Below are 19,312 nucleotides of genomic sequence, written 5' to 3'. Positions count from 1 at the left end.
ATTGCATACTGCCTCTCAGTAAACATACAGGTTTTATATAGTTTTATATTGTTTGGCAAAACCTCTCGGGATTTAGGTCCATAATGCTGTTACGGCCAGAAATTACCTTTAAATTGTAGCCAACAAAAGACACAAATCAATAATAATTATTATACAAAAGTTTTACACAAGAAGTATTACACAAATATCACTGTCAACTTAACTGTCAAAATGTGAGTCCAATCTTTTATCTTTATCTGTATCCGGATATCCTTCGGAATCCAATCTGAATTTTACGTTCACTACTACGGTCACAATCCAGTATGATGTTGTTTGTAAAATAAAAGTGTCAATCCAAATGCTATGAATATTAATGCTTATCGATGTCTAAGTCTAAGTGTGTTTAACTTTAGTCTATATATATATAGTTGTCACGGAAAATACTAGAACTCTCTAGAATGGAACGTCCTAGAAAGTTACAACGGAAGTTTCTAGTAAAATGTAGAAGTTTATATAACGCATCTTTTATTAGGATCATTCTGGAAAGTTCCAATCATTCTGTAATTGTTCCAGTGATTTCTAAACTGCACAGTTCTAAGATTATTCTGTAAACAACTATCAGGCCACACAACACAAATCAGGCCAACATAAATAAAAACAATAATTACAATATCATAACAATGCTCTTTAACTTTGCACTATATTTTTTTAGTACGCATTAAAACTGTGATGATCTTTTGAAGCACGAAAAAATAACCACATGGTTTATCATCAAGAAGCTGTCGGTTTAGAGGAAACTTAGACTTACCAAGGACAAATAACATCTTTGATTAAGGGGCAGGCCGTTGTGACAACAACATTTTCTTCTTCCTCTCTTTACATTAATATTTTTTCTCAATAAATCTGAAAACAACATGGTGATATTTACATAGATATAGGAAGATGTGGTGTTAGTGCCAATGAGACAACTCTCCATTCAAATAACAATTTAAAAAACGTAAACCATTACAGACTGTCTATGAATTAATGGTTTAAGTTTAAGCAACATGTCAATACTTGGGAAATGTAAGAAAACACATTCAGAAAAAAGCTTCTTGCACGAGTCAAGAGTTTATAAATAATGTTTTTTTTTTAAATCGTATGTAGCTGCTGTCTTCAAACAATTCAAAGAACATACATTATTTTGGATTACAATACATGAACCTAAACTCCTAAACAGTATAAAGAAAAGACACCAAACACAAGAGAGAAAACAAATCTACAGAGAAATTGTTGTCTTGTTTCACACTCATTTGACATGTCAAATAGTAGATTCATGTTAAATTGATATCGAATTGCATACCTTATAATCAGTTATATTGCAGAATTAGATTTTATAGTGAAGTTAGCAGTGAAAAAGTAATGATCAGCAATTTCTGGTGATAATTGATAACAATTCTATTCAAATTTCAATTCAACAATATAAGGATCGACACTAATTTAAACTAAATGAATCTAAAAATGTATGTACCGATAAAAGTGGTAGTGAATATTAAAAATCGTGACATTGACGTCCTGTACTTATTAAACATTTAAGTAAATGTAGTCTGATCGAAAGAGGATATTAAAGTGATAAAAACTTGTAATATATTGTATGACAATTAATAACATTTATGTTATTGGACGATTATCAGTCTGAGGATGCAGCGATAAAGTGAAAACAGGTAAGATAACTAAGTCAAAAATATATATTTTCTAGAAAGTGTAAACCAATTTATTTTCGCAAGCAATTTTTTTGTTTGGGGGGGGGGGCTTATTCCGGGGTCCTTTTGTAACTACATCAAGTAAATTAGAAAATATTGACATTGAATATCGCGAAGTGGACTAGAAAGGATAAAACGCTATATAAAGTATCCGCGAAAATAAAGTGGTTTACAGATAAACTCATCATAGATACCAGGATCAAAATTTTATATTTACAGTAAATTATTATGTCTATTAAATATATATTTGAAAATAACTAACATATCTTAAAGTTAGACAAAATTATTATCATCATCAAATTTATCAAAGAAGCAGGTTATATTTAATTTTTAAAGACATGTGTTGAAAGTATATAAATAAAATCCCGAAATAAATTAACACTGATTTTGACTTATTTATACAATCGATAAATATATTTGTCACAGTTACAAACTGTTCCTATTTTTGGTTTCAAGTGTTTGAGCAGTACTGTAGCTAAATATGCTTCACACTATATAATAGCTCTTACGTAAATACCTCGTTTTTGCAGATTTTATTTTGCTCAACCTAAAGTGTGTCTGTGCTGTCGTGTTATTGACTGTTATTGTCTTAGGATTTTCTGATTTTGCGATCATATTGTATTCCCTTTCTTGTTGACTAAACATCGAAAGTGTACATTTGGTTTCAAGCATTCGGTTAATGTTTTACCTTTTGGGAATTTTGAGTTATCAACGTTCTTCAACTTTGAACGTTTCTGGCTTTCTTACAGTTTTATCTGAGCATCACTGATGTGTCTTACATGTATGTAGAAGAAACGCGCGTATGGCGTATTAAATTATAAGCCTGATACCTATGATAACTATTTACATGCGAAATAAATCGTAAGAAAACATTTCTATGTATAGAATAAAAACTACATGCAAACATCAGTTATCTTGTTAAAGATATAAAATTATATTGGCATTTCAATAGTATCAGTATATGCAAGTAGAAGAAATGTTCAATCGCATGTTTTGCATTGGGATTTCACGCAGAAATAGAGCAATTTGATGAATGTTTAAGACTAATTACCTGAAATTATGTTGAACGTTAATAATTTTTATTATCAATTTCACATGCAATGTAATAAATACAAGCATTTATTTCAACTATGTTAACCTTTTGTGATTATAAAGATCTTTATAATAGGGATGAAAAAAAAATGCAAGAACAATGCCGATGGTTTTTCGAATAGTTATTTATTCATTTCAATAAACATGATAAAGGCTGCTTGATTGGAAAATGATATTAGAGTAATAAAAACTGTAATGTATTAGAAATTATCTAACACTTAAAAAATGTAATAGCAACCTGCATGTTCAGGGACGATTTTAATTCTAAGATATTGGTATAAACAGGCAAGACAGGGCAACTGAAAGAAATCATATTCTAATAAGAGTAGCCCATTTTGATTATATTTAAAAATTTTATAAAACATTGTGATTATAATCCAATTCTTTTCATGAAAATGAAATTTGCATGAATTACACATGTCGACCGAAATCATGAATTGTCAGATACTATATTATTATTACACATGTATAAATTGGTATTCAAATTGCAACTAAATGAGTCAGAATAATGGTTCTGGAACAGCCGAAACGTCTGATTTAAAAGCCGATTGTGTTATCTTCAATTGTTGCGTAATGCTATATTTATCTATTGGTTTATGAAATTTTGGACAAAGAGATGCCTTTTATAGCGAGAAAATATAAATACTGGATGTAAGTTGAGCATGTTAAGGTGAAAAAAAATCAGTTCCATAGGTGTAAGAAGATTTCAAATTTATTATTGTTTTAGTCAGAATCTTCTTGATTTCTATCTTCCAATTCAGAAACCATGTTGTGAAATATATATATATCTATATATATATATATATACTTTGACTCTTAAAATTCAAGAGTTTATCTAAAAATGAGGGTACATTTTATATGGCCTTCCAAATATCTTTTCGATCCCTAACATCACTGAAGAGACATTCATTGTCGAAATCCGGTTATGGTGTACAAAACAATATTAACACATTATGTTTGTGGCATAACATCGTGGCCACAAGTTACTTGTTTTCTGTTTAGTATTAAATTTATATTAAGATCCATTTTGTTACATCTTGTGATCAATTTTATTTAGCAATCGCCAATGGCAGTCAGCAAGATTAAAGAACATCAGTTGTTCGACCTGTTAGTCAAATGCGTTTTGTTTAAATATACTTCTTCACTTTTTGGTATTTTGGAAAATGATGTTTGTACTGTATTTAGACCCTTCTACAGCGAAATTTGTTTTACATGAAAACGTATAAAAATTGCGGTTTTTATCCAACGCAATCATAGGTTTGAACGTAGTTTTCAATTTAGACCCGTATATTTATACTTTGTATATACTGAATTGTGAATACTAGTAAACGTTCTGCTATGTGTGGACCACGATAGAAACACTTATATTACAACTGATAGTCTCCAAATTTACGACGCATTTTTTTTTAAAGATAAGGTACATTTAAATCAGTGTTTAAATATTTACGTCCTGTCATGTCTTCGAACTTTATTCAGGTGCAAAGGTTGTCGGAACTAGGTAAATATATATTTGGATGTGAACACGGCCATGAATGTCAATTCCTTCTGACGATCCTTTACTAATGTATCCTGACATATTTTACATCAACTCGTGAAATCACAAAATTCATTCGAAATGTGCTCTTTGGAACGTATGATGTTTCAACTAATCATGTTACTACCATGTATCTTATATACTATGCATTTGAAACATTTGAATAGTGGAAATGTTTATTGGGCTAGCTTGGTACTCCTTCATAAAAAGATAAGGTCACGCCTGCCAAAGTGCAGTCACGATGACAATGGAGGGTGACTTCAAGATACAAAACTACAAAATTACAACAAATATTGAGATTTAGGGGTTTAGTAGAATGTTTTGCATTCCACACTCTCATTCTAAAGTTGACGTACGAAATAGGGATCATAACAGTGAATAACGAATTGTTCAGCTGATGACGGATAAGAGATAATTTCCCAAACTATTTTTGATATGAATTTCGATTTCAATATGCAATTAAATTAAAAGAAATTTGAGGATCTGCTACATTGTTACCATTTCCAAAGCACTGGCGAACACTCTTCAATTTCAGTCTATAATGTTCTATGTTGTGTGCTATATACTTTTGATTGTCTGTTTGTCTTTTTCTTTTATAGGCATGACAATTTTATATCAGTTAGTTTGTTTTTAACTTATGACTTTTAATGTATCTGATACCTTTTGGCTATTTCTTAAAACAAAGGTTTTATTTATTTTTCGTCAATCTCGATTTTAGAAAATTATCATTGAATATATGTCAATGATTCAACAAGATAATCAAAGAACAAAATTGATAATTAAAAAAATTAGGCATTGTTCACTTTTGTCACAGGAAGTGCCAAACTATGTCGATGTATTGGTTCAAGCTTTAATTGACATTTTTTTTGTTTATATCTTTAAATCAAAACGTTTGAATTGTTTTGACATTTCAATGCAATCGACTGAAATTGTTTAATTTTTTTTAATTTAACCAATAGTTCAAGAAATGTAAACAAGAAAAACTTTCAATCCGATATTAACAGAAATATTTGTGAAAACAGACAAAATTCAACGCTATTAATCAACGGAACTGCCATATTTCTCGATCGGTATAGTCATTTTTCGAAGAAATATATGGGTTAAACATGTTAAATTTGGTTGAATATCTAGCTAAAAATCAACATGTGTATGATGGTTGTTTATAGTTGTAACTAGAAAGTTACTTCTAGAAACATATCAACATGAATACATATAATTGTATCATAAAACATTTTTGTAAAAATATCAAATGATGTCATCACCGCATCGATGAGATTTTGGATTAAAGGGATATTTCTTCAAAGTTGAACACTATTATTAGTACGGTGACCGAGTAAGGAAAAGTCGCTTATTTAAGGAGTTTAATTGTCATTCGGACTATACGGCTATAAATCACAGTATTGGTAGTTGAAAGGTTAATCTTAACATTTTGACTTGTCGTCAAAAAATCGTACGGTGCATTTTTTGTAAAATAGGCTTTGAAATACGTTAGTTAACTTGAACACAAAATCGACGTAGAAAAGTTTTGAGGTCTAAGTTGTAAAATAACATCTGTGATATGATTTCTGTTATGATATACATTGTTGTTACACCTTATTTGAACGATTTCAAATACAGTTTAGCAATATTAACCCGTTTTTAAGAGTTATGTAAAAGATTAAAACTACGAATATTTTGCATTGAATAGAGTACGTTTCAATTTAATTTCGTAATTTTTTTTAACACAAAATGTAAAATAATTCACATATATATGATGTTTAATACCTTTATTTATCAATAATATCAAATTAATTTATATCAGAAGCATTATTTCAGCAATTTAAGCCAGATATAAGTTTTAACGCTCATACGACGGAGCTAGTCGAAAATCATATACAGCCTATTATAGATACATATAAGCAAAGGGAATGTGCTGTATCAACTACATTCAAATACTAGGCTGTGTTCCTTAAAGCAGTAGACAGTAGCTGTCAAATGTTAGAGTAGAACGAGAGAGAAATTTGTAACTTCCTTGAGATCGTCTTCTCAAATGTATACTCATGTTTTTGTAACCAACCGTACCAATTACCGAAGGTGTATGCAAGTGTACATACTCGATATGCTTCAACTTTCTGAGAATTTAATAGATGGCTACTTTGCTTTCAAACAGACTCCTGGACATTTCAACGGTTCATGGAAAGACATGGCAACAGAAAGACCGTTCTAGAAGCCTCAAGGGGATCAGGTCGCACTGTAGGCATAACAAATCAAAAGTCTGCGCTTGTTAGATGGACCCTTTCTAGACATTTATTAGAATCTCTTAGTCGTGTAATGCTGAAAAGGGCTGGAATTGCTGCAAATAATGCATTATCACAAGGGGAAATCAAGCTAAAAGCAATAAAAGAGATGAACATGTTATTGCCATTGTGGATCATCTGAATGATCCATGACTGATCCCTTTGATGTGGAATCCCATCCTCCGTGTCTTATTAACATCTCTTCTAGAATGTATGCTACACGAGATATTCGAGATTCTTTGCTCACAGCTGAATAGGAAGGCTTGAAAATGTTAAAAAATTTAACACTATTGCTCTTTCTTTAGATCCAGACAAGGAGTCTTTATAGTCCTATATCAAAGTCAAAACTAAAAACGTTTTACAACATGACCACAAAAACAAACATTAGATATAAATCGGAGGAAATACTTTTAGCTCAAATAAATCCATAACTTGTATTTAGACGTGTACTGTTTTGGCAAAAAGTAGAGATGATGCATGTTACAATAGAACATGTGCTGTAGCACCCTGTAGGTCCCATTCCAAATTCTTTTTTTCAAGATGACGGCACCATCAGAAAATCATGCAAGTCTGATTTGGCGAAGCAATTATAATCTGAGTCTCTTGTGCACTTTCCATACCCTTCTTTGTACCATCACTTTCAACTTGCATCAGAGATGGTATGGCATTGGTTCAATGTATTGATATTAAGAAAGGTAAATTATTCGGTGATCTTGCAGCTGACTTAAAACATATGGTCTGATGAATTTCTATAGCTAACACAGTAGCAGATGTTTTTGACCGTTACGAAATGAACAACTCTATAACGTCTGCCGAAAGGAAACGCAGCACATAGACTACAGCTTCCACGAAAGTGTATACGATTATTGAGTGGAGAAGTATTCGTAACTGCAAAACTTTGACAAATCCCTTATGATTCCACCTGATGTGAGCTTTACATAGGCAGAACGTTTGTAAATTCCGAAATTGTCAAAGTTAAGAGAAACGGGAAAGAGCGGAAGAACAAGCATACAGACCTCTAAAACAAATGTGTTTGTTCTGTGTGTTTGTGTTCACTACTATAAATATATGACACATTCAAGCGATGCGGTGGAGATGCGGTGCAGATGGGGAGCATTAGTAGTGCAATGGATGGACGGAGATTTTCACCCACTCAGTAACTATGTGTCTGTTTTCACCAACAATTTGTAAACTACGAATTGCTGTACATGCCCGACCGGATGCGACACAACTTTGTCTCTGTTTGGAGTAGGTAAACAAACTACCAGACTTTGAAGGACACGCACGACTATTTCATAGGTTTTTGGAGTTTCGATAATATTGCCAAAGATAAAGCCCTTGCTTGTACATGAAAGTTAATTTCAAAGCTCTATGATCATGAACATCTCTATAAAACCATTCCATTATAATTATTATCCAATGCGCGTCAAGCTTGCCGCTAGTAAAGATGTATTTTTAGTCAGATTACCTCTCTGTGAGGCGGCACTGAAACAGCATGTTTTACGTAATTCGTTTCAAATTAAAAATTTGGACCGCATTACGAATTGCTAAACCCCCTATTACGTCAATTTTACAATACGACTGGCGATAGTTAAATGATTCATTACACCCCGTGTATTGTAAAGGGCGTATATCAGCAGAATTCTTACAGGATCTTGTGTTTTCATTGAAAGGAAAATCTTCATGTAAAATAGTCATGTGTTTGTTCACAACGACACCCTACATGTCCGGAGCTTTGCTCCTGGAAAGTTCAGAATTATGTAGACATTTCAAATCATGTTCCTTGATAGATGAACCAAAACATACTTCTGGCATAAGTCTGTTGTGTGGATCTCTTTGATTGGATTTTTGATTGCAACTGTTTTCGAGGTATTGAGTGCTTTTTTGTTTTAATGAATTACATGAATGAGCTTAGGCAGAATACGCCTTCATGATAGTAGGCTTCAGTTAAAAATAATAACAGTTATCCTTTATTGCTGACGTTGAATGTCAACCAGCAATATAACTTCTGTAACTTTAACAGGATATGTGTATCATAGATCAAGTGTTTGAAAAACGCCAATTTACAGAATAAATCGATTTCCTAATTAAGTCTTTTCACTTTTTTGTGAAAAGACTTATTGTATTTGTTCTGATTATTATTATTATTATTATTATTTTTTTTTTTTTTTTCTTCCGCCAAATTTTGTTCTTGCGATAAATGTTTGTTTCGCAATATGTCGCTTAGATATTTCTCATATGGTATCGTATAGTTTATGCGCTTTTAAATTTCACCCTGCTAAGCCGATCCATTTTCTATGTAAGAGTTATCTCCCTTTTCACTGTTTATCCTCTGTGTGCATCTCCTTCGTAACAAAAACAGATAGCGACAAAATTCTTTTTACAAATTGTTCGTTACATCCTCAGGAATTTTTGGCTAATTTGGATCGAAGCGATTCGATGAAATTTTATAGGAGTTATCTACCTTTACAAAATAAATTTGTCGGTATGTTCATTTAACTCATAAACAGTTAACCGTATAACCCTGGAATGTTTTAATTTGAGTCCCCTAGGTCCTAACTTAGAAAATGAGGTCAAGGTCAAAGGTCAAGGTCAAGTTCTCAATTGTGACTTTTGCTTGTTTTTGCATTTTCTCCGACACTTTGAAAGATACATACTAAAGAACAAGTGCAAAATGTCAGTTTCATTGTAATGAAGATATACTACATTTAGTCTTATACAATTTAATGGCATCTTATAGGAGTTGTTGCCCCTCAAATGTCTTGATATGAGGTTATTTGATTATAGCTTTAAATAAGTTCATTATAAAGGCATTTGACCTTGTACAAAAGGTTAGGTGACAAATGACCTTGAAAAATGGCTACCGGAAGTGACCTTGAGAAAACCGGAAGTAGCTATTTTTGCAATTGTTTCATCTAAAAGTACTCAGAATCCATATATTTTGTTATATAGATACATAAACTGATTACTGAAGACTAAACATGACTTCCAACAAACCGGAAGTGGCCAATTATTTCCACTTCTACATACAAAAGTATATAAAAACTATATATTTTTGGAATCAGTGTGAAAGAAGCTATCATATGAGACCGGAAATGATATTCTTTTCACCGGAAGTAGCATATTATATCCCTTATATCACTCAAAAATATAATTAAACTTTTATTTATCGCATCAGTATGAAGAAACTATCTTCTTATCAAAATATCTTTGGTGTGGAAAGACTTTCAATTGTTCTCTGAACAATTGGTTTTTAATTCTTTTTGTTTTACATTTTCGAGGTAATTCATTGTTAATAGATTTGTAAAAATGTCTGTATCTGAAATTTAAACTTAATTGATGTATATATCTTCAAATTTTAAAAGTATGGAAGAAGAAAAAAGAAAAACAGAATTTGATCTTTGACCTTATTTTATGCAAAACTGTAACCACATTTCTTTTTGACGACATCGATATTTCAAAAGTACTAATTTTTCCGAATCTAATGATATATAATATAGCCATATAGTATGTTTATTAAATTTATGATGCCATTATTAATTTATGTAAATACTTGGGATAATGAAATTTTTTCTTGTTTATGTTTTTTTTCTTTCTTTTTAATTATTTTCAGTTGGTTGATTTAAGCAGTTCTAAATTTTATTATATGAATAAGGGCGAATAGCCCATAGAGTATTATTACTCTAGCATAAATAAATAATCATTATATTATTGACATTTAATTGATGGGAATTTGTGGATGTTGAATGTCATGTTATTTTTTAACAGCGTACTGAAAATAATTAAAACGAAATGATATACATTTATCATTAGCAAATAATACAAAAACCGCCGAAACATTATATTAATGTCGGGTTGATGTAAAGTAATTGCAAGTCTAGTAATACTAGCATCATGTGATCAATATTTTGTAATATAATTACAATAACATACTAATAGTATGTTCACGGAGTCTTCCGAAAAAGATTGTTTGCTATCGGCATTCGGATTGATGTTGGAATACGTGGATGTTAGGTGTCACTTTTATACAAAAAAACGACCCGGACCCTTATGTCTACAGTGACATCGACGGCTTATAGTAAAATAAGTGCCTTTACTTTATTTGAAAACAGTTCTTCTTTTTCTTAAGTCATATAAACGTTTTGTTCCTAAATATATCCTGTATACAATCACAAAAGATGTGCATTTACTATAATAAATATGATAGGCTAATACATTTTTATCGGGTATTTGTATGTCTGTATAAATAGATAAAATCCATAGTCTTATACGATAAACCATAAAAAAAATGTACTTTGACTCAAGCTTATACTATATTTACTGTCTAAATTTGCATTATAACCGACTCCGATTTTGTCTTATCAATGATGTCAACGCCTTACAAAAGAAGAACAAATTTTAGATTATTTTTCAAGTTTTGTTGCCAGATTTTATAAATATCTTGCGGTGCTTTAGGCGTTTTGTCAAATTTTATTGAATTCCTAATTTTCCATAGTGTCCATTTAAAATATATAATAATTATGTTTGAACAGTTATCATATTTTAATTCTCTCGTGTTTTTACCTAATAGAATGTCCCTTTCAACAAAAAGTTTATTTATTCCTATGTTTGATTTGATAAGTATTTCTTGGAGATTTTTTAAAATTAACTGTGATGTACTACAACTGAAAAAATAAGTGCTGCAGGGTTTCCATATCACTGTCAATTTGACAAATGACATTTTCCATTTGATATCTTCCTTTTTTTGATTCTTCAGTATATAAAATATTGTGCATGAATCTCCATTGAAATTCTTTTACTTTATTTTCAATTTTCAAATGTTCTAATCCCGACCATATATTTTCCCCAGGTATATTTGTTCCAAATATTTCCTTCCACTTAATTTTACATTTTGGATATACATCTTTATTTAAAACCGTACGAATATAGTTGAGTTTGAACTTTGATGGTTTGATTGTTTGGTTGTTTAAGTTCATAATCTCTAGGCCATTTGATATTTTTAATTTATTTTCATGATGCAAATTTTGGTTTAAGCAAGATTTCAAAATTTGCACGAAATCTTTAGGAATTGCCTGCTTATTTTTTTAAAATTCAGAAATACAATTTTTCCTATCAATCAGTCTCCTATAAATTTCATTACAGCTAAACAAATCTGTAGTTTCTGAATTCCAAATGTCCTGGATAGTTGTGATATCGCTTTTTAAAAAAGAAGACTAGAACTATGGTTTATTTTTTAAACGAATAGAAGAGATTCCAAATATCCTCGTATTTAAAACATCACTTTTATTTGAAGGTTTATCAACATTTTGAATGAATTTGACCACTATTTATAATTTTCTGATAAAATTGTGGTAGTTGGTTCATATCTAAACCATTTGAACTTGAACATGAACATACAAAAAAGGCATCATTATATTTTTCATCAAATTTCCGAGGCCAATTCTTACCGATCGCATTCCAGCTTTCGAATGGCTCCTGAATCAAACGATATACAAGTTTTGTTTGTTTACTTTTTATAAACGTATCTATACTTACCATTCCCATTCCCCCTTTTATTTCAGTCAAACAGCAGACATTTCTATCTACCTGATTTACTTTTCCGTCCCATATAAAGTTCCAAATTATATTATTTAGCTCTTTAGTATACTTCCTCGTATTTCGATCTCGTAAGAACAGAGATAAAGGATCATATCTTTTACTATAAGCAAGTGTTTTACCCTCAAATGTAAGCTTCCTACTTTTAAATACGTGTATACAATTTTTAGCTCACCTTTCCTAAAAGGAAAAGTGAGCTTTTGCCATCACTTGGCGTCCGTCGTCGTCGTTCGTCCGTCGTAAACTATTTCAATGATCTTCTTCTCTGAAAGTACTGAACCAATTACAACCAAACTTTAGCTGAATGATCCTTAGGGTATCTAGAATAAAGATTGTGTTTTATTTTCCATTTTGTGAAAAAAAACATGGCCGCCATGGCTAAAAATAGAACATGGGGATAAAATGCAGTTTTTGGCTTATATCTCAAAAACGAAAGCATTTAGGGCAAATCTGACATGGGGTAAAAATATTCATTAGGTCAAGATTTATCAGCCCTGAAATTTTCAGATGAATCAAACAACCCATTGTTGGGTTGCTGCCACTTAATTGGTAATTTTAAGGAAATTTTGCAGTTTTTGGTCATTATCTTGAATATTATTTTAGATAAAGATAAACTGTAAACAGCAAAATGATCAGCAAAGTAAGATCTACAAATAAGTTAATATGACCAAAATTGTCAATTGATCTTTTAAGGGGTTATTGTCCTTTAATGACAATTTTTCACAATTTGTTCATCATATTTGCTAACTTTAAAAAATCTTCTCCTCTAAAACTACTCAACTAAATTCAACCAAACTTCAACTGAATGATCAGTAGGGTGTATAAAATAAAGTTTGTGTTTTATTTTCTATTTCGTCATGGCCGTCATGGCTAAAAATAAAACACAGGGTAAAATGCAGTTTTTGGCTTATATCTCAAAAACTCCAGCATTTAGAGCAAATAAGACAAGAAGTTAAAGTATTTATTAGGTCAAGGTCTAACGGTCCTGAAATTTTCAGTCGAATTTGATAACTTGTTTTTCAGGTATAATGCCCCTGAATTGATGATTTTGAAGAAATTTTGCAGTTTTTTATTATTATCTTGAATATTATTATAGATACAGATAAACTGTTAATAGCAAAATTGTTAAGCAAAGTAAGATCTACAAATAAGTCAATTTGACCAAAATTGTCAATTGACCCCTTAAGGAGTTATTGCCCTTTAAAGACTTTTTTTCACAATTTATTCATCATGTTGACTTACTTTTAAAAATCTTCTCCATTGACACTGCTGTATCAATTTCAGCCAAACTTAGGCTAAATGAGTTTCAGAGTATTTAGTATAAATTTTATATTTTATTTCCTTGTATGTCAAGAAACATAGCTCCTATGGCTAAAATAGAACATAGGAGAAAATGATTTTTTTTTTGCTTTGAAGAAAATAAGACGATTCAAAGAACATTTAAATAAATTAAAAAGCCAAAATAATCATTGATGAGAGATTTAACCAAAAAAATTAAGGTGAGCGATTCAGGCTCTTGAGAGCCTCTTGTTAACTTTATCTATTATTTTTCTCCAAATATCATCATCATTTATTTCATAACCATGACACACCCCTAATGTTTTAACATTGCCTGTGATCCATTTGACTTTATCAAATTTAAAACGTTTTCTTTTAGAAGCCTCTATCAGCATGATCAGTAGGCCTTTTGTTGTGTCATAGTTTATTCTAGATCCCGAAGCTTTTTCGTATGACAAAATTTTGAAAGTATTTTCTACAGATTTTTCATTTTTATAAATACTTGGGTGTCATCTGCATACATACATAATTTGGTTTCTATAAAGTTCCCTCCATCTTCTGGTAATTCTAATCCTTCTATTTTAATGTTTAATTATCGGTGTGAATAATTTTAGGCAGTACTATCTTAAAGGTCTTTCAGATAGAATCTTTGCAATAATTTTATAATCACAATTTAGTAAAGTTAGTGGTCTCCAATTTTTTATATTTTTCCTTTCTCCTCCTTTGTGTAGCAAGGTTAAGACCCCCTTATGTTGAGAGTTACTTAATATAGTATCATTAAAAAATTCTTGTAGTAAACTAAAGAAATCGTCTTTTATTATATCCCTGTATAAAACATACAATTCTGATAATATACCATCTTTGCCAGGTGATTTGTTCTGTTTGAGTAATTTTAGTACCTTTTCTACTTCACATATATTTATATCTCTATCTAACATTTCTTTATCTGCCTTACTTACCTTATCTATCATAAACGGACAAAGTTTTTCGCCTGCTGTTTTGTCCGTGCCTTCAGTGGCAAAAAGTTTAGTATAAAATTTTACTTGTTCATTTAAAATAGAATCAATGTCACATTTATACTCACCGTTTTTCTTAAAATTTCTGTTAATATAGAATTTGTTACAGAATGGAAATGATATAATTATTGTATTGTCCTCAATATATCATGATTCACAAACTCACTAATAAAAAAAAGAACTTTAATGCAAATTAAAAGTATCAAACCATTCAAAACAACCAATACGTGTAGGTTTCGATTTGAACATACAGCTGATTTTCAAACCACGCCTCTTTTGGAGATATATATATATATAATATTCACAGATATGTTAATTTGTTAAGGTACTGGTTCCCAGATAAAATCTCTGCTTTTCATCTCATAGAGATGATGTAACCAGTATGGAAATCATGGTAGCGCCTAGAATTTTATTCGTATGAGGTCGAACAGTGACGGTAGGGGAAGTTTCGAATTTTAGTGTGAATTTTAACTCTTAGAAGTTTAGGGCATATACATGTTGAAAATATGCAACACAGCCCTATATTTTGACCTTGGAATAAAAAAGTAGTGCATATCAACTTTTTGTTCTGGGATATAATCTTGGAAATTGCATTGTCTATATTTACAGAATTTCAAACTGTATGCAGATTTTACAAATTTGAATATGATATTAGCGAAATGTTATGAAAATATTATGGCCCTAAAATAATTATACAATGTGATAGTAAAGATAAGGAAGTACAACTTACAATGTGAGTGCAATTAAGTTAGGGAAAAAAAAAACATTTACTAACTATAAAACTACCAATCATTAAGATAACCCTATCTTTTTTTTACATAATCTTTTACATATAATTGGATTCGTAATAGATTTAATCACACATTTTGTCACATAAATTGAATAAACATTCATTCAGAAATTATTTTATAGCGATGTGAACTGTTGATATCGATATAACATGTTCCGTAGATAAATGCTACAAGTCTGAACCTTACGTAATATTGTTTTCGAACTGTTAATTACGAAATATCTTCATTACAGCTTTGAGTGTTTAAATCTATATCTGTTTTAAATTAAACTATATTGACGATATAGCTTAAACCTAATAATGTTCTCCATATAAGACGAAGTAAGCCATAATTTTTTCTTAATGTTGTCATTAACAAATAATAATTTTGTAACATTTTACTTGCGAATAAGGAGACACTGAAATATACTATTATTTGTTGATTAAATGGTGTTTAACGCCATTTTCATCACTATTGTTTTTATTGCTGGCGGTCAGTTTTTATTTGTGACGAAAACAGGACTCCCCGGAGAAAACATTCGAACAATTCCTATACTATGAAGTTTGAATACCAGTAAATTCATGTATGAACATACGTGATAGAAATACACAAGGGAATGCAACAATCTATAAGACAAAATTAGCCGTATAACAGTTTTCGATTTTGATTTTTATCCGATGATTCCTTGTATTTTGATCTGTGTAGATATGCATTTGTTTATACAACTTTCAGTGCATATGCCTCAAGTTATGTTCTCTTTCGTGGTATTTCTGATGACATAAAATGTTTTCCTCATGTATGTTATGATCCTCTTCCTATTTGAACCATTTAGAACATTAGGTCCGAGTCCACAATTATTTTGTAATGCATTTCTTTTAGGACATACATGAATATAAAAAAATCCCACCTGCGCTTTCTCAATGATTTTTTTACAGTGTGTTGTACTACTTTTGGGACAAATTATATCAAAATTATAGAAAACTTCAACAGCTCTAACACAAACTATGGACATTTTATGTTGAGGGCGTCTTGAATTATTTTGACAGCTTCTGGAGTGCTAATTTTTAACCTTTTTCAACTGGACCGAATCACTGCTTTCCTTTTAAAATTCTTAACCCAATTGTTTTATAGACTAAGTGTTATTTCACCCACTACTTGCACTTTGAGGCATAAAACATGGAGAAATAAATTTGAAAGGGGTAAACAAAAAAATTGGCAAGTAACCCATTGTCAACACTAGGGACTATATTCGAAAATCAAGGGACGACAATTGTGGTCTCGGACATAATAAGAGAGAAGAAGTTGACCAATCTTAATAAAACTTGATATGACCAAAGCTTCATAAATTATAACACTGCTTAGGAAGTTTCATAACAATAGGATATATATCATAGACATTTTTTAAATTCTATACTCATTTTTGCGTGTTAAATTTTGACGTTAAAATTGAAAAATTTCAACTATCAACATTTGAGGCTTTAAAAATTAAAATGTTGCAAAAAAATACTTCTTAAATACCTTAATATATCAATTATCATTTACTAAAAGCAATAGAGTATTCATTTGATATATCAGACTTAGCATAATTATTCAAAAGTCAAATGTATATGAGCCTGCCCTTAAAAACTGAGGGGTTTCAATTAAATATTTACCTGCAATTTTAAATTTGTGAAGCTTTTTGGTTATACATAATCCTTTCATATGTATTGAATGTATTTTAAATGGAAAGAACAGTTACAAATAACATATCAAATTAGTTTTAAAGTGTCTTAGGCCAAGTAAGACTGGAAATAATTTGGGGTCAATTTCGGCCGTGCCACATATTTACATTACAAAATGCATATTGTTATATTTGTTATTCTCATCGGACTTTGTCTAATGGTTAGTCTGTTTCTGTGTGTGTTGCATTTTAATGTTGTGTCGTTGTTCTCCTCTTATATTTAATGCGTTTCCCTCAGTTTTGGTTTGTTACCCCGATTTTGTCCATAGCTTTACGAGTTTTGAACATTGGTATACTACTGTTGCCTTTATATATTGAGGCTATAAGAAAATAAAAAATGTGTCTTTTTTATCATTTCTATACTCATGTGACATGATACAACAAATCTGAGCACAAAAAACACTCTTCCAATGAACTTTTCTTGCAGACAGTATGGTCTGATACAAGATGTTTGCCTTTTTAGTGAAAAACTTGCATGCAATTTTAGTCCAAACAGGCTTATATTTGAACCACTTGCTATCATACAGAAGAAAAGAAAGATATTATGTGAAATGAAACAGGTACAATAGACATTGTAAAGTGCTTTTTATACATATTTAGTGATGACTTTATTATGGACTTCAACTTTTATGTACCAAGATCCCCACTTTTGACTTCATCCAAACAGGGCGTTAGACAAGGGTCATTTATACGACACATTTTGCACATACTGAGATAATCTTCTTTTCTGTAGATTCAGAGTTCATAAATAAGTAATAGAACTGGATAAAGGCATAGAAACACAAATATTGACACATGAAAACCTGTCAGACAAAAAGTCAGGATGCCATCCATGCATCAACATTGAAAAAGCTCTAAAATACCTATTTTGACCATAAAATGCCAAAATAGGTCAATTTTGCAGAAATTCTATAAAATAAAAGTTAAAATCCTTTAGTTTCATGCTACTTGACAAATTGACACCATCAAATCATTTAAGGAAGTTTCCAAAGTACAGATTCTATATTTACTGATTTCACCTCTTAGATCCGAGACCACAATTATGTTGCAGTGCATTTCTTTTAGGGCGTCTTAAAATCTTTTGACAGCTTCCGAAGTGCGAAATTTTAACCTTTTTCAGCTGGACCAAATCACTGCTTTAATTCTGGACCCAAATTTTTTACAGTGTTATTTCACTCCCTACATGCAATTTGAGGCATAACACATGGAGAAATAAATTTGGAAGGGGTGAAAAAAATTGGCAAGTAACCCACTGTCAACACTAGGGACTATATTCGTGGATAACGAAAATCAAGGGACTATAATTGTGTTCTCGGACCATTACGTTCTTTAATCTTTGTATAAAATTTTGCCATCTTGCATGTTTACGGTATTATCAAAACAAACATTTCAGGACAGTTATAGACTCTATTTATGACCTTTAATTAAACTATTCCTGGTGTAATGAAAAAGAAATGCGTTGTGCAATTGATTGACATTTACAGGTAATACCAGTTTTGGTGTTAAACTTTTCTAGCCTAAGACCTCCCAAGAGTGCTATCTTTTGTAAATAGCCATTGTAAACAATTTTGAATACCACATTTTTATATAACGCAAACAGTTGTTTTTTCCGATCTACATGTCCTTATCTAGAAATTAAAATATTCTTAATTGAACTAATCCAGGTACAAAAATAGAATGTTATCAACAAAATACAATTGTTTATCTGAATATTTATCAAAGATACCAGGATTATAATTTAATACACCAGACGACGCGCGTTTCGTCTACATAAGACTCATCAGTGATGCTCAGATTAAAATAGTTATAAAGCCAAAACAAGAACAAAGTTGAAGAGCGTTAAGGACCCAATGACTCTTTTGATTGCATTATAACATATATCATAACGTCAAGTAACTACAACCGTACATTATCGAAATTTGAATAGCATCTTTAACTGTAAATTAAATCTCAATGGAATATAGAATAATTAATAGTTTTTATATCATACTAATTTTGTAATGTTTCAATGATTAATTATAGTATAACTAATCGCCGTATTTGAATATCAAAAATAAGACAACGCGTGACCGAACGACGCATGGATTAAACGAGTGCGCAGCACGAGTTTAGTCCATAGCGGCGTTCGGTCACAAGTTGTCTTATTTTTGATATTCAAATACGGCGATTAGTTATTCTTTTTATTACATTGGCAAATGGCTTTTTTTTATTAAAATTAATGTAGAAAATGTAACGAACTATATCTTTTTCCTACGCATTGACAATTTGTTTTGATCCGACGTTATCGACGTCTTGACAACGCCTATTGTT

General features: G+C 30.8%; 1 protein-coding gene across 1 annotated transcript in view; it reads left to right on the top strand.

Annotated features, from left to right (window-relative positions):
* The first annotated feature begins 1,571 nt into the window (after positions 1-1,571).
* The window catches only part of LOC139495890 (mucin-5AC-like), a 72,126-nt gene continuing 54,385 nt past the window's right edge, over positions 1,572-19,312 (top strand). Inside the window, exon 1 of the mRNA XM_071284293.1 lies at positions 1,572-1,682. The gene's annotated coding sequence lies outside the window, so the exon portion shown is untranslated. The remainder of the gene's footprint in view (positions 1,683-19,312) is intronic.

Source organism: Mytilus edulis, chromosome 11 (assembly GCF_963676685.1).
Source record: "Mytilus edulis chromosome 11, xbMytEdul2.2, whole genome shotgun sequence".
NCBI classification, from domain to species: domain Eukaryota; kingdom Metazoa; phylum Mollusca; class Bivalvia; order Mytilida; family Mytilidae; genus Mytilus; species Mytilus edulis.
The sequence above is the reverse complement of the archived record's forward strand: the minus strand, read 5'-3'. Positions and strand labels throughout refer to the sequence as shown.